Genomic DNA, 16,503 nt, shown 5'->3' with positions numbered 1-16,503 from the left:
GGTGGCGATCACAATAGATCAGGAATGGTCGCAGTGATACATATAGGCTTTGGAGCTTTATATAGCCCCTAAAAAGAAGAAGAAGAACTCACTTATAGGTGTGCCTATAAGTAATATTTGAAGAGATTCCTCGATTTCTACAGTAACCCATCGTCAGGTCCTGAATTGATGATAATGAGACCAACTGTGAAATAGGTAGGGGGCTGTCCATAAATTACGTCATCGATTTATGACGATTTTTGACCCCCCCCCCCTAAATTCATCAAAAAATCATGCTTCGAATGACCCCGTTTCCTCCTACGTCATGCTACCACCATCCTAAGTCCAGACTCCCCCCCCCCCCCCCTTAATTTGAAATGACGTAATTTATGAATAGCCTATATAGGACGTACCTACATAGGTGTAAAGTTTGTGGGCAACGAAACGGGGAAATATCTGACTGGCTATGGCTAAGTTAAGTTACCTACTTAAACTAACAATTTGTACCGAGGTCAGGACACTGTCTGTGATCTGAATTAACAAACGTGTAGCTACTGCAGTTCGAGTGCAACGACTCGACCGCATTAATTGATGAATGGACAGAAATTAATTCAACCTGCGCCGTACCGGATTTATCAATAAATGAACGTGGTCTGCTCGCCTGCGATATAATGTCGAGGAGACGACAGTCGACAGACGCACACATTGATTCAGTTCTGATTCTACATCCAATACCTATCGTAATAATCGGTTAATTCTTACCACAGTTTTTTTATTAACCATTTGTTGGCAGTCTTACCAGAGGTCCTACTACTTACTTTGAAGTGTACAAGGTGTCGTGTTCGTGTTCAGATCAAACGTAGAAGGAGAGGACCTTAAGGCGCTACGCGCCGTTTTTGGCCGTAAACTCTTACTATCTAGAGCAGCGGTCGGCAACCTTTTAGCAGCCAAGGGCCAAATAGTAGTTATCGAAGTTGACGCGAGCCGCACTTTGTTAATATTTATGACTTTATCAGACATTGTCGTTTGTCAATATTACATAAAAAATAGCCAGGGAGGCTCGCGGGCCGCAAGTGAGAGGTTCGCGGGCCGCATGCGGCCCGCGGGCCGCTTGTTGCCGACCGCTGATCTAGAGTCAGCGAAATGCTATACATGGAAGTATTCTGTCCGCTCATTATGACCCAACGCAAACTACCCCGCGATAGGCGGTACTTACAAACTGCTCGATTGGCAATCTCAGTACCGCCGAGATGACAGTCAGTGACAAATGGCTAAATTGATTTATAAAAACAACGTTTTTTTGTAATTAAATAGTAGATTGTTAACCAAGGGTTGAAAGGCACCCATTTCTGTCGAGGTAGTTTGGCGCTCGAACGCAGTGAGAGCGCCAATAGTCCGAGACGGAAATGGTGCCTTTCACCCGAGTTAAACACTCTACTTTTCATATCGAATGCGAGGAAACCAAACAAGACAAGGCAATTTCGCAAAATCAGTAATTGAAGTATACCTAATAGACCTACGGCCATGATTTTTTTCCTTAAGACTTACTTGCAATCGGAGACTTTACATGTATGAAGATTAATAACCCCTAGCGAAAATCATTTAGATTGCAATATTTACGAAAACACACATTTTTTAACAAACTGCAGTATTTTTAAAATGATTTGTTCATTATAGTATGAAAATCAGCGGGATTGCCTCTTACTTTTTAATTTTATACTTTTTCGTTCTAAAAGCCGCAACAGACTACCGGACCGCACCGCGACCTTGGTGCGCCGCACCATGTAATAACATAATAAAAGTATTTTAAATATTAAATAACAATTTAAAATAATATAAGAATGTTTTATCTTGTATTTTATTTTATTTTCATGAATATAGTGCTAAATAACTTTTAAAACCAATTTAATATCGTACAAACGTTTAACTGTGGCTGTATAAGATTCTGCCTTTGCTTATTTACGCAAGTGTAAGGTTTAAAAAAATATTTTTGGTGTATTCCTTTTGGTTCCCGTCTTATGAAATCGAGTAAATAGAATTCAACGAAAGAAATCAAGAATAAATTGTTTTTAACAATTTACTTACATCATTTTGTATAAAAAAAGGATCAACGTGGGATTAGTAAAATTAAACAATTACCAATTGTTCCAGGCGAGGAAATAAAGACACTATTTTTCCAATTTGTTTCTACCCAGTTGTTTGTGGGACGGGGACGCAGAGGAGTACACCATTTTTCTGCACTAGAGCATAAACGTATCACTTTCTGCGCACCTTCTAGAACAACAACGACCCACTTTCAGAGCATGAGATATGAAAAATATATTCATGTGTCGTGAAGTGGTGCAGAAGTTATTTTAGTTCATACCAAGGACAGTGGAATCACTTTTCACTTGTAGTAAACAGATAACTTCAGTAGAATTTGGAAAAAACATGACGATTTGTTTTCAATACTACCGTGCTAAGCTAAAACGTAACAACTGCATACGACTTTCATAACAACATACGACTTTTTAAATTGCGAGGATAATAGGGATGGTGTTATGCTAAATGAAGTAGACTATTTTATTAACTTGTGTTTGGTTTAGGCATAGATTTATAAGGCATAGATTCCTAGTTCGTACACCCCCAGTGAAGCCATTTCAAGTGCGACGTCACGTCACACTCGCATCATCGTATTCGAACGGCCCTCGCAGTACTCAAAGTCAAATGGGTGTGTGTACACCTCCCGTTTAAAAATCAAAAACTACAGGAAAGATGGTTGTTTGTACAGTGAATGGGTGTCACAACACATCATATAATAAATACAAACCGCTTAATATTACATTTCACGCGTAAGTATCGAGTTTAATGTGATATTTTTACATAATCGTAAATACAAAAATCCAAATTTTCGTCACCCGCCATTTCTTCTAAATGTTGCCAGTGTAGTGAATATTTTTTCCTCCAAATGGGACATGACGTCTACATTCTAAAATAAATACGCTCCATTAAATTTCATTGTATAATTATAGAAAATTATAATTAAGTTAATTATTTAGGTAAGTATTTACTTTTTTCTTATTTTTATTTTGTGTCATGTTCGTTTCAGTTTTCTGACTGATCTACTTCTGTCTGCGAGATGGAAGGAAAAAAATAGACTAAATCGGAATGACGCAATATGGAAACATTGGAAACGGACTAAACACAGTCGAATATGCTCTGTCCTATTTAAATTTATTCTTATTATTTTATGCACATTTGTTAAATAAATAAAAATAGTAAAAACCTATCAGCTATTTATTTAATCATTATTTCACAAAGTACAGAAATGCAACAAATCCCAAAATAAACAAAAAGCTTTTGCTACAAAATCGAATCTACACACTTCCAAATTATTAATAACCAAGTGTGAGGTTGTTAAAATTCCCCTACTTTGAGAGAAGTAAATGAATACTGGCAACATATTTTGTATATATGTGTGTGTTTGCTGAGCGTAAAACACGAGCGTTCCACGCACACATCGATCGTGTTTCGGCTTCACTTTTGGCAGGTTAGCCGTATGGAGACTATCCGTCTATGCGTTATTAGTTTAAGGGTTTAGGTATTTTCTATATAATTATAAATGTAGTAATAAATTCCTTCTTACAGATTTGTATTTTCCTTTTTTATTTCATGAGATGGAGCTATAAAAAAACTACCTAGTTATTTCAAATTAATAATCAAATTTGGTATTGTCATTTTACATTACTTTCCATTCAGATTCCCACAAGACGCTATTCGCAGAGAACTATGGAAAAAAGCTGTCCAATTAGAGAGACATGAAATTGAGTGGATGCCTGGCAAGATATCTAGAATATGTTCTATTCATGAGATATAACCCGTGAGATAATTATACCCGGTCTCCTATATGTAGATACATTTTTCCTATCATGCTTTCACTGAATTAATTTAACAAATACACACATTATCTGAAAATGTTGAATATTTGAATCCACCCTCTACTGTCACATATATGTAGGTTCTCTCTCAAGCCATTTCCGTCAGTAGAAAAGAGCGGCAAACATATTAACTCACATTATAGACGGGTCTAACGCGAATTATATTCAATTACCTTGATTTACCGACGTAAATCAGTTTCGTTTCGTATAATGTGAGTTAATATGTGTTCAAAACGCGAAAGTTTAAAATATTATAAGAGCGGCAAATTTAGAAAATGTAAGCGCGCGAACGGCTGTGGTCCTATACAAAATTTTAATTTTGCACCTTTTTCTACTGACAAACTTGCTTGACCGGCTATATATGTACATATAAAATATTCTGAACTGAAAGTGGGGATTTATTGTGACTCCGCCTGTTCAAATATTTTTGACCCGATTCGTGTACCCATGTAAATTTTGCAGACTGTATAGCCAGTCCGATTTCTGAGAGATTAAGTTCGCCATACATTTACTATGGCGTACTTGATCTTAGAAAAACGGACAGACTATACCTGAACGTGACTTCGCACTGCCATGCAGATTGATAATAAAATATACAAAATACTTAATATAGCGGAATACATTTATACAACAATGATATATTTACTTATGTTGTGTTAGTCTGTCATGTCATAACAACATTTTAACTAGTTATCTTTTAATCTGCATTAAATGATTATACGTGAATTATTTGACTGGTTCTTCACTGTATGGCATAAACCTATCCCTGTCCAAGTCATATTCTAATCAAATATGAACCGCGAACTCTCAGCGGCCAGTACGTACAGCAAGAAGGTTATTAGCGGATTAATGTCGCTGATTGGTAGTTATTGACATTATATGCATTTCATCTACACTTAGCTACCCAAGTAGCATGGAAGTGTCGGCAACATCAATATAGCAGCCAATTAAGAACTTAGAGTGATTTAAGGGACGTATAAGAGTGTCAGAAAAGATTTAAGCTGTATAAAAGGTACTTTACAGACATTATACAGCTCAAGCTGTATAAAATCATTATAAAGGATTCTGAGGAAGCATGGGGCGCTTTATCAGAATATAAAAAGTCTACTATAAAACTAAAAGTGTTGTGAGAGACTACAAGCTAATTCTATCGTACAAGCTGTATACAGGCTGTATTGTAGTAACACTTGGCACTTTTAGCTGTACAAAAGTATCTGTCAACTCCGTTTTAAAACATTAAGTGTTGTGAAACACTACAAGCTAATTTTATCGTAAAAGCTGTATACAGGCTGTATTGTAGTATCACTTGGCACTTGTAGCTGTACAAATGTATCTGTCAACCCCGTTTTAAAGCTATTTCTTATGGCGTAATCTTACTCTCCTATAAGAATAGTAGTTGTATAACTTCTGTCTGTAAGGGTATTATAAAACCTAATGAATAAATGGCAGCTATAGTACAGCTTTTTTCTGTATTACTGATAGAGTCGCTTATAACAATCTTTTGGCGTAATTTTGCACTCGTATAAGTATAGCAGTGTAATGATTTCTGAAAAATAAGTGTATTATAAAACTAAAGGAATATACTTATGACAGTTATAGTACAGGTTTTTTTATTTGTTATACGGATCTCTAAAGAGAATTATAACTTATGTACGGAGAACCGAAATACAGCCAAACGAATACAAATATTCTATTATAAAGCTGTTTTAATTACATTAGCTGTAAAAGACACTCCATTTATTACACAGCACAGCTACTAAGATTATAATGCTCTCCAACTATCCTGTAGGCTGTTTAAAAATTGTCGCCATTTTACAATAAAAAAAAACGTATTTGTAAATATAATTAAAGAAATACTTGCAAATATTTAGCAGACTAACGCCGTGTTATGATTACCAGCTAAAATAAATTGTTTAGCCTTCGAATTAATATTTATAAATATTTTTGATACTCTAACCTTAAAAACAAACAGTAACTTTACCGATTTTTGATATTTTCCTTATGGTTTCTCTTTGTTATTTTGCAGGCGCGTAAATATTTTGCCAGAAAAGATACACAGGTTCTCAATAAATAATAATCCGCACTTACCAATAATGTAATATTCCATTCAAGTCCTGTATAATATTTACTTTTACCTTTACCATCCACTATAACACTTTATTGTCGCCATTACTATATTACGAATAAACAAGATTAAGACATTTTAGTTTCTTAAATGATTATTATTCTCTTGTAATTCTTTCTTATAACTCATTTAAAACTTATATTCTTATATCGTACTTATAAGAAATTATCTGTAGTGTTAAGGTTTCCTGTTACACCGAAATATAGCTGTAATGCAGCTATTATGCAGCTTATGTATTGCTTATACAGCTACTCTACAGCTCTAATAACGCCAAAGGCTGTATAATTTGGGCCCTTTTTTTACTTATAAGGGCTGTATAAGCGCTTATACAGCCTTTGTACAGCCTAACTGTACAGCTTATAGTATACAAATAAACTTTAATACAGCTTATATACAGCTTGCAATGCTATTAGTGTAATAAAGATGACTCTTATTTTGTTTACCAACTTTTATTACAGGCTCTGTCACGGCTCTGTAAACGCGTCGTCTTATTTGAATGTAGGCGTAATTGTGTATGTGTGCTAATTTGGCCTGAGAATTTGAACGGTAATGTTCCTAAAGGCGGTATCCATGGTTATATATGATCGCAGAGCTGTAATAACATTAACAAGAAGTCAAGAAGTTCATCTACCTATATTATTTATTATTATATAGCCTATAATGTCCCACTGTTAGGCAAAGCCCTCCCCCCAACCTACCTATAATCTGCTAAATATAATTGATCCGATTTTATAATACTTACCTACATCTACCTACCCCACTAAGTAGTCAATTTAATGCTTTCCGGATTCATTGTATCGAGTTAATTAAAGGAGCACCGAAACATGAAAGGGTTTCGTATCTGCCAAAATGAAACAACGTTGTTTTCTGATAGACACTTAAGCGGCTGAAGTTGAACGAAGGGGACAAGCAAAACCTCCGCTTTTCATCTAAAAAGCTTTCAGAACAAGTTGCGTTAAGACATTATCGCTTTGTATTTCAGGTCAGTTTGTTGTAATGGCTATTGTGCTCTTATCCGGCGTGAAACTTATCGCCTATCGGCCAAATTAATGCCCAACAGGTCCAACGGGCCAATTTAAATAGGGGTGCCTTTGTTCTCCGCGTTATTGTAAAGGTCTTGGAAATTTTACATCAACCCAAACAATATGGTCATAAGAGATGTGGTGTAATCTACAACATAAATACAGTAAATAATAGGTGGGTAAGTTCCTACCGTTGGGTACAGCTGTACTGCCGAGTATAAAACCATTTTTTATAGGATGTTTTTTTTTCATCTATCGAGTGATGTATTAAAATACATTTATCGTTTTTCATCGTGATCGCAATGTTCTATCAAGTAAGTTTTAACTTACTTACTTATGAAAAACGATAAAAGCACGACCATCATAGGTCCTATAGGGCTACGACCTACCCGAATTTTTCGATAAGTACTAAAGATTATATTTCATAGTTTATAATAATGTTTGTATTCATGCAAAGAAAAGGATGGATGGGATGGGGATCGTGTTCGTGGGTACATGACGCACGGCACGGGGCGGCGGCGGCGGGTCGGCGAGCGCGCTCGTTAGCGCTCGCGCCGCTCATGTTTCACGCACTGCTGCCGCGGAGCCGCGCCGGCGAGCTGCCCTCTGTAAACAATGCTCTTTTGTTCCCCATTATTTCCGAACGATGCATAGGATTAATTACGCCATAACGTCGGCCTGCTAATACGTTGCCTGCCAGATGTAAATTACGTCATATGCTCAAATATTTGCTACCTTACAAAAGCTTACGCTACTTTAATGTTGCCTTTTCTGTTCTATTGTTTGTTAAGGGTAACTACTCGTACTAAGGTGACGAGTTTGCCCAGCCAACCGATGCCTACCTTTGATAGTGTTTGTACAATTTAGTATTTCCCTCATGGTTATTTACTATTAAAATCTAGAATCAACCTCCCGATGGCTAGCTAATCTACGAGGGGAGGTCCAAGCCAGCGGAATAGTGGGGGTGAGCATAATTTAAGGTACCAAGTTTCAGCCTTAAGGATGACTCACCCTATAGACCGGGTCGGGGCCGGGCCGGAGCTTGCGGCGCGTCGTTTTCTATGGAAACACCACGTGATATGACATTGTGGGACGACTCGGCCCGGGCCAGGCCCGGTCTAGCGTGAGTCATCCTTAACTTACAAAATAATTTAAGTATTATCTTTGCTGTTGAAATGAGCCAAAATTTAGCTGTTTAAGTACTTCATCTTCATCCGCTTCATCGTCGTTGTAAAATTTCGTTCCCAGCAACTCCCTTTTCAAATATGGGAATATAAAATAATCACTATGGGGCCAGAATCGACATTTATTCATGGTAGCCATGCCAATACGACTTTTGTGAACCGGAGCATTTACTTGCAGCAGTTGCAGCAACCCCAACTAGCAAATCTATGTGCTTTAAAAGCTGAGAGCACGTTTTTATTTTCGCTTTTTGGTACCATAAAAGGTGTAAAAACAGTCGAATAAAAGTCCTGTAAGCGTTTACTCAACGCGAAAAAGGCGCACTTATACAGACTAAAAGTGTTATAAAAATCGAGTAAGCGCTGTATAAGAAGCAAATCGATGCTGCAAGAGTGGAGTAAAAGTGGGTAAAAGCGCTTCTAGTGTTTTAATAGCAACGATAGTGCTTTTATTCGACTGTTTGTTCTATAAACATTAGCAATTTACTATTACTCAGTGAAAGTGTTCTATAAAAGCAGCCGCACTGCTTTTTCTCAGCAAAAATGTTTCGTAAAAGTAGCCGAATTGCTTTTACTCGGCATTTTAAATTTGTAAGAGTGCAGTAAATGCTTTTATTCAACTAATATGTGCTAAAAACGATCTCAGGTAAGCGATTATATTTCAATTATTTTATTGAGTTCGAGGCCTAATCACGTGTCTAATAAAACAAAAAGGTACTTAAGTATTTTTTTACTGCTGTCATCCATGACATTTATTTTTACCGTGATTGTGTATATTACAGTCTGTAAGTACACGTAATACAGTAAAACCTAGCGCGAAAAATACTTTATTGATAAAACCAAAGGCACTGGTTCATATATATTCATGGGCCGCCTATTTTCTTAAATTTCAATAAAAAAATATTAATTAAAATAAGTAAAAATTCGCTTACACGATCTAGTTTCTGTTATATATCATTAATTCGACTATAAGTCGAGTAACTGCGTTTACTGCTACACTTATAGCACATGTTGTCGCCATGTTTATGAATTTATAGTCCGGTGGCCGACTGCATGAAGCCCTACCTGATAAAAAAATAGAAAAATCCTACTCTGTAGGGGTAGCTGACTTTTAGCAGCTTCAACTGCTCTTGGTCGGCCGTGGCTTAACTTGGCAAATTTTGCGCAAGTGGCAAAAAAGTGGTATAGTTGAATTATCGAGAAGATGGAATTGCATTTGTAGTGGTTGTATGCTGATAGTACAAGAAAATAGAAAATTCAAATATAGAATGCCTGTAAACATACAATACTACTACATATGCAATTCCACGCTCTCGATGATTCAACTATACAAATATTCATCAAAAAAAAACAAAAGTGGTCAGCTACAACCTGTGTTGGTTGGTTCCTGTGTCCGACCGAATTTGTGGTACCACGTGAGCTACAATTTACCTCATCGAAAAATAGAATGTCACTTGTATGGTAGGATAGCTGCCATTGACATTTTTTTTTAATGCGGACGGACTGCAAAATCTGTCAGGCTAAGGTGAGACCGACCAAGACATACGTCAACAAATTTAATGTAGGTATTACAGTCAGTTTTTTTTCATTCTATTTTTCGATGAGGTAAATTGTAGCTGTCACGTGGTACCACTAATTCGGTAGGACACAGGAACCTGCCAACACAGGATGTAGCTGACCACTTTTGTTTTGCTGTCCTCAATTCTATTATACGATGGGGTTTTTTTTTGATGAATTTTTGTGCCACTTTTTTGCCATTTGCGCAAAATTTGCCAAATTAAGCCGCGGCCGACCAAGAGCAGTTGATGCTACTAAAAGTCAGCTACCCCTACAGAGTAGGATTTTTCTATTTTTTTTATCAGGTAGGGTTTCATGCAGTTGGCCACCGGACTATATTGAAACGACAACATGGCTGACTTGTGCTGTTAATGTAGTTCAAAACTCTTTAAAAGTACTCTAAGCTGAATACATTTTGAATAAAACCTGTAAATACACTTCAGCTCCTATAACAGCGGTTTGAACCCCATTACCCGAATTATGATATAAGCGCGCTGTTACAGCAGCATTGTTGCCAAATGGTTATTGGATTGCTTTTAATAAGCTTTTATAGCAACAGAGAAGAGAATTGAGTAACAGTTGTATTAAAGCGCCTTATTCAGACAATTAGCTATTCTATAGCTGTTATATGATTTTAATAGAACAATTATGCTGAATAAAAGTGATTTAGTAGCGATAACTCAGCATTTATTAAAAGGTGGAATAAAAGTGCTAAAAGATAGTGCTATAAACGTTTATACGACATGATTATAGCACTAATTAGCGAAAATTGCTAAATAGTCGAGTTAACCGCTATTATACGATATATTGGTGTTTCAACAACCGTAACTCGGCTGTTATACGATTACAGGCTGAGTAAATCAATTCTTATACGACTATTTTGCTAGTTGGGACAGCACACCCTTAGTCAATTTTAGGTACTCGCCTTTTGTCTTTAATACATAGATTCCCGCATTTGCTCCAATAACCATTAACCATGCGTAATGCTCTCCAGTAATAGTGACACCCTTATCTTTATAGTCAACCATATACCAAATTCGTAAAATAATCGAGACAAGTTAAAGTTAACATTCCGTTACAAAACCCAAGATTTCTGCCTTTAACCACTTGTCTCTACGAAACTTCGACACTTGGGTCATAATGGTACCCTACGGTGGTTAGCTTGATACTTACCTAATATTTTGCCATAGTTATGATATAAATAAATTTTTCTGTGTATGAGTCAGATGCAATACCGCGCATGTACAGGTTGGTACAGGTTAACAGTGAAAATATCCTTGGACAAACTTCGTGCGTGAATATTGTTGTAAAACAAAAAATATATATATAAGGCCTGTGCAAAGTACATTTTAAAAGGTATTGTTTATGTTATTATCATCATATTTTATTTACATAAATTGGTGCTTATAAAATCTAAAGAACTAAAACTGGAAGAGCGATGCTTTTGGACAAGACAGGTTACAGTGAAAAGTGCTACTCTTTATTTTTTATAAATATAAGTATTAAATTTAAAAAAAATAATGACTTGGCCTCGATAAACATTGTTTTAGTTTATCTAGATACATTTTTGTTTCATATGAGAAAGAGCAAATAAACATACATTCAATTCAAAAACTCGATGACAGGTTATAAGATGCCACTATTTTGAGAATCACTTTAAGACACCTTGTATTCTAGGTGATGGGATACCCTTCTTGTGCCACTGCATTGTTTCCACTCCATATCGAGCTACAATCCGCTGCAAAAGCGGCGTGTTCTTTTCGCCATCCTGTTCCAAAAGCTTCTTGGACCCGTCGATTTTTGTCCATTTGCTGCATTCTTGCAATTGCTATTATTTCAACAACTTTATTACAAAATTTTACTAACTAATTACATAATACAACGCTTTACTTGTACCTAATCACTGGTTCGAAGATATGAACCAAATAGAGAGAAAGATTACCAACGCTACGTCTAGGCGAACAACGCGCGAACGCGAAGCGACGCGGCGCGGCGCGGCGAGGAAGAAACAAAACGTTGATACGTATAGGTGTGTCCTACTCGCACATGAGCGATATAGACGCGAAGCGGCGCGGCACGGCGCGGCGCGGCGGCGGCCTTGTCCGACTAGGGAGACACTCCACGATCGCCATGGCCGCACGCAGACACGGTTTATTAGAAAATTCGTATTTAAATTTTGAGTAAACTAAACTATGTCTTTTTATGCAAGTAAGTGCAGCGTTCTTCGTTGTCTAAAATTTTGGTTTACTGGCATTTTGATTTGGCACCGCCTTCAAAAACTAAGTACGTAATTACCCAGGTGGTTATTAATTTGTTTATTAGTAGGTATTAATTACGTTTTGGCAGAAAAAAGCTTTACGACGGGTTAGGGACTGGACACGGATAGGGCTGGGGTCTGGGTAAAATAAAATCTATAAAAATCTGGGTATAAAAAAATATTTTGTGCTTTTCAGTGGGTTGGGTTTTTGAAGGCTCTTTTTTTATAAAGAAATTATATTAAGTTATTATGGTTTTGTTTGTTTATTTTTATTGATTTTTTTCCCCTCCCACTCCCACTGAAAACCGCATCAAAATCACGGACAAACATACATACGGGTCAAACTGAGAACCTCCTTTTTTTTAAGGCGGTTAAAAACGAAAGTAGTTGCTCTTTTCTGTGAGCTGTAGACTTCGCAATTACGCGGATTGTAGCTTAAAAAAATTAATAATTAAAATAATTACTTTGCCGAATCTTTATCACAGCGAACTCAGAATAGTCGTAAGTGTCATCATAGACGCTACTGTAGTTGTCTTTTATGCCAATTTCCGCGAATTTGAATATTTTTTAGTTTTGTGCCTATCTGCCTATAGATTACAGGAAAACCTATAGAGAAATCAAACGGGAGTCGACTAATCAAATCCGGTAATTCTATATACGCCACGCCTCTAGCCGCGTCATATTCGCGTCTAAAAATCAAATGGATTGATCGCGCCCGTTCCGCGCCGCGCCGCGCCGCTTCGCCATCGCGTCAAAATCGCTCACCTTCGCACACTTCCATATGCAACAACAGTTTGTTTTTTCCGCGCCGCGTCTCGCTGCGCCGCCGCCGCGTCTCGCCGCTTCTCCCCGCGCCGCCGCCGCGCCGCGCCGCCCGACTTTCGCGTGCAAATCGCGCCGCGCCGCGCTGCGCCGTATCGCAACGAGATCGGTTACGTAGGACACTTCTATGGGCATCAAAGGATTGATTTAGCCGTGTCGCGCCGCTTCGCTTCGCGATCGCGCGATGTTCGCCTACGTAAGACGCTGCGTAAGGGTAAAAGAAAAGTTGGGGCATGAGAAACACTTGTTGGGAATTCCTACATTATCTTAATACCTACACTACACTGAAGTTATACTTAAATGGTGATAATTTAAAGCTCTGCAGCTTTTGTTTTTATCTACCAAGGAAAGAGTTGCGATTCGAACATTTGGACAGATAAGGCGAAATGACTTGCTGCCATGAGCGCAACTAGCGTAAGGTCCCTAATGGGAGTAATGGGTGTGATAAAATAGTAAGCTGGCAATTAGCTAGTAGGTATTCCCCGCGGAGGTGTATATGAGCCGGCAGCTCATGCCGTGCCAGCGTGACGGGGGTTCTCCATTCATCGCATTTGCATTATTTAACGTCGGGTTATTTCCACTAGTTACCACCAAGTTCTTAGCGGCGCGACACGGCTAAATCAATCCTTTGATGCCCATAGAAGTGTACTAAACCGAGTTGGTGGTAACTACTGGGAATTTTTATTCCCAGTGGTTATTACCACTGGTATTTTTATTACCACTGGTAAAAGGTGGGATTTTTTTTTCCCAGTAGTTACCACCAAAATATTGTTACAGTTCAATACTAATAAAAACAGTATTAATATGTACAGGATGTTTTTTTATAGTCACCTGCAATAATTTACGAGATGAATATGTAGGTCATACTAAACAAGTTTTACTGTGGAACCAATACCGAAATCGCGAAAAAAATTGACTCTCCCATACAAATCAACATCAGACCAGTCAAATTGTATGACACAGCCAATTTTTTAAAATGCATTTTGCATTAATAAATTATTATAAATTGATTGGTGTTTCATTTCAGTAAACTGTCTTGAAAATGATCAAAAATACTAAAACATAAACTTTTTCATTAATAAAATCACTTGAAAAACAATCTAAAATTTAGATTCTAAATGGACGATTAAATTTATCCTTACACATATTTTATTTTTTGCACTTGTACCGGTTAAACTGTTTTAATATTTTTCATCACTCTTAAGGCAGTTTCCTGAACCACTAAACATATAATTATTTATTAAAGCACTCTATATTTAAACTGTATTTATTAGTATTGAACTGTAACAATATTTTGGTGGTAACTACTGGGAAAAAAATTCCCACCTTTTACCAGTAGTAACTACTGGGAATAAAAATTCCCAGTAGTTACCACCAACTTGGTTTAGTGGTAACTACTGGGAATTTTTTTTCCCAGTAGTTACCAGTGGTAAAAGGTGGGGAAAAAAATCCCAGTAGTTACCACTGGCGGTAAGAACTTGGTGGTAACTAGTGGGAATAACCCTTTAACGTCTTGCATTATAGTGGGCCGAACATACAATTACAATACAGTTTTTAATTGCTATATGACCTATAAAGTTACCTCGATTCAGCATTACTTTATTATTCATTATTATTCAGAGCCCACTGTGTCCCACTGCTGGGCAAAGGCCTCACCCCTCTTCCTCCACTCGTCTCTATTTAGTGCAATATCTGGCCAGCCTCTCAAGAAAGAGTCCAAGTTATCCCGCCATCGCCGACGAGGCCTGCCGGTTCCCCGGTTAGACTCGTGGGGCTCCCACTCTGTGGTTAACCTGGCCCACAAGTCGTTCGGCATTCGGCTGACATGACCAGCCCAGTCCCATTTTAACTTAGCCGCTTTCCGAGCTACGTCCGTTATTCGAGTCTTAGAGCGCAGCGTGGTGTTTCGGACTCGATCTCTTAATTTTACACCTAATATGCTGCGCTCCATAGCTCTCTGGCAAACCCCGAGTTTGTACTTCTGAGCTTCCGTCAATGACCAGGTCTGAGCACCGTAGGTGAGAACTGGAAGTACGCACATGTCCATGAGCCTACGCTTGAGTGATAGAGGTAGGTCTCCCTTCATCAGGTGTTTCATTGACCAATAGCTCTTCCAGGCGTTTTCGATGCGTCTATGGACTTCTTTCTCTTGTCGCGCCTGGAAAGAGACTATATGGCCAAGATAAAGGTATTCTTGGACATATGCGATGAGTTCTCCGTTTATCTCAATCCTACGTTTTGTGCTGTTAGTCATGACCTTGGTCCTTGACATATTCATCTTCAGTCCAACCTCGAGGCTTGCGTTGCTAAGGTCTTCTAGCATATGACGTAACTCGGATGAAGTTGATTAGCATTACTTTGAGAATAAAAATATGTTTCAATAGGATCACATTCTATACCTAATTATTAACATTTAAAAAAGTAGGAATTAGTGGATCGCGAACAAGCAATGTTTAGGTGGCGCGCGCGCGTTGCCGAACGCTCTAAATGTACACACATTGTTAACTCATTGTGTCTTCAGGAACTCTAGCAACCTTAAACACCAGAATAATATAACTACTAATAGACACGCCTCCGGGATTAAGAAATGCGTTGTTATAGCGGTGACCCGCTATCACCACTAGATAACGGCCACCTTTTACGACCAGGCATTATCGCAACACCTCGGTCTTACTCCGAGTTGCTATCGGCATCGGCATGGCAAGCAAGCGTTACAAGTAGGTAGATAAGTAATAGAGCTACACACTGATTCACCAACAACGTGACAACCACCTTATAATTTATTTTTAATACAGTTGCTCAAAAAGTGCTACTTTACGTAGCTGTTTAGCGTTCGCAAAGTTGTTTTTTGCGAACAAGTGCTTTTTATTCTAGCTTTTTAAATTTAATTCTGACCTTAATCGATACGTTCACACCAAAGAGTTTGGATGTTCAAAAACTTTATATATTTTTATTTTGCCATTAGATATTTATTACGTACAAAAAGTATTGTTACACGATATAAAGTAAATATTTATTTGTTATTAGATAAATAAAACGTTATAAAATACGATATTTCACTAAAAATAATATTATTATTTGGCTGAATGGAACGTTGCCACGTTGGCTGACGTTAACAGAAAAAATTAGAAATTAAAAAGTAAAACCGGCGCCCGCCATTATCACTTGAAATTCATTAGTTGTATCAAAATAATTATCTTAAATTGCAACTGTAAGAGTGTTTTTGTATGAAATGAGTTAATGTGATTAATTTTGGCAATGTAAATCAACGCTGAACGTAGTTTATAGTGCTGAATATACAATATCATTCAAGTTCAAGGGGAAATTCGTAACTGTAAGTGCAATGCTCATGTTACCAATATTTGTGTTATTGTGATTTTTTCGCAAATGTATTAAAAAACGTCGTTCAATGTACGTGTGAAAGTGTTATTATTTACTTGTCCAAACATCTCGGGACTCGTACATAATAACATACTTTCCCCACTTGCATTGAAATGTACTATTACAGTAGGTACATATGCTCCTATTTTCCCGCACTAGTGCGTAAAATAGCACTTTTCGTGCGATGTCAAAAGTTTAAAGGGCCATAATGTACTGTAAAACGTTGTACGATACACGTGCGAATAGGTAATTCGCAACTCGA

The 16,503-nt window shown here is 37.5% G+C and overlaps 1 protein-coding gene across 1 annotated transcript in view; it reads left to right on the top strand.

Annotated features, from left to right (window-relative positions):
- LOC134804822 (uncharacterized) overlaps positions 1–14,295 on the top strand; it is a 470,867-nt gene extending 456,572 nt beyond the window's left edge. The window contains exon 10 of the mRNA XM_063778082.1: positions 14,281–14,295. The gene's annotated coding sequence lies outside the window, so the exon portion shown is untranslated. The remainder of the gene's footprint in view (positions 1–14,280) is intronic.
- Positions 14,296–16,503: the final 2,208 nt, after the last annotated feature.

This window comes from Cydia splendana, chromosome Z (genome assembly GCF_910591565.1).
Source record: "Cydia splendana chromosome Z, ilCydSple1.2, whole genome shotgun sequence".
Lineage (NCBI taxonomy): Eukaryota > Metazoa > Arthropoda > Insecta > Lepidoptera > Tortricidae > Cydia > Cydia splendana.
Note: the sequence above shows the minus strand (reverse complement) of the source record. Positions and strands in the feature narration are given on the sequence as shown.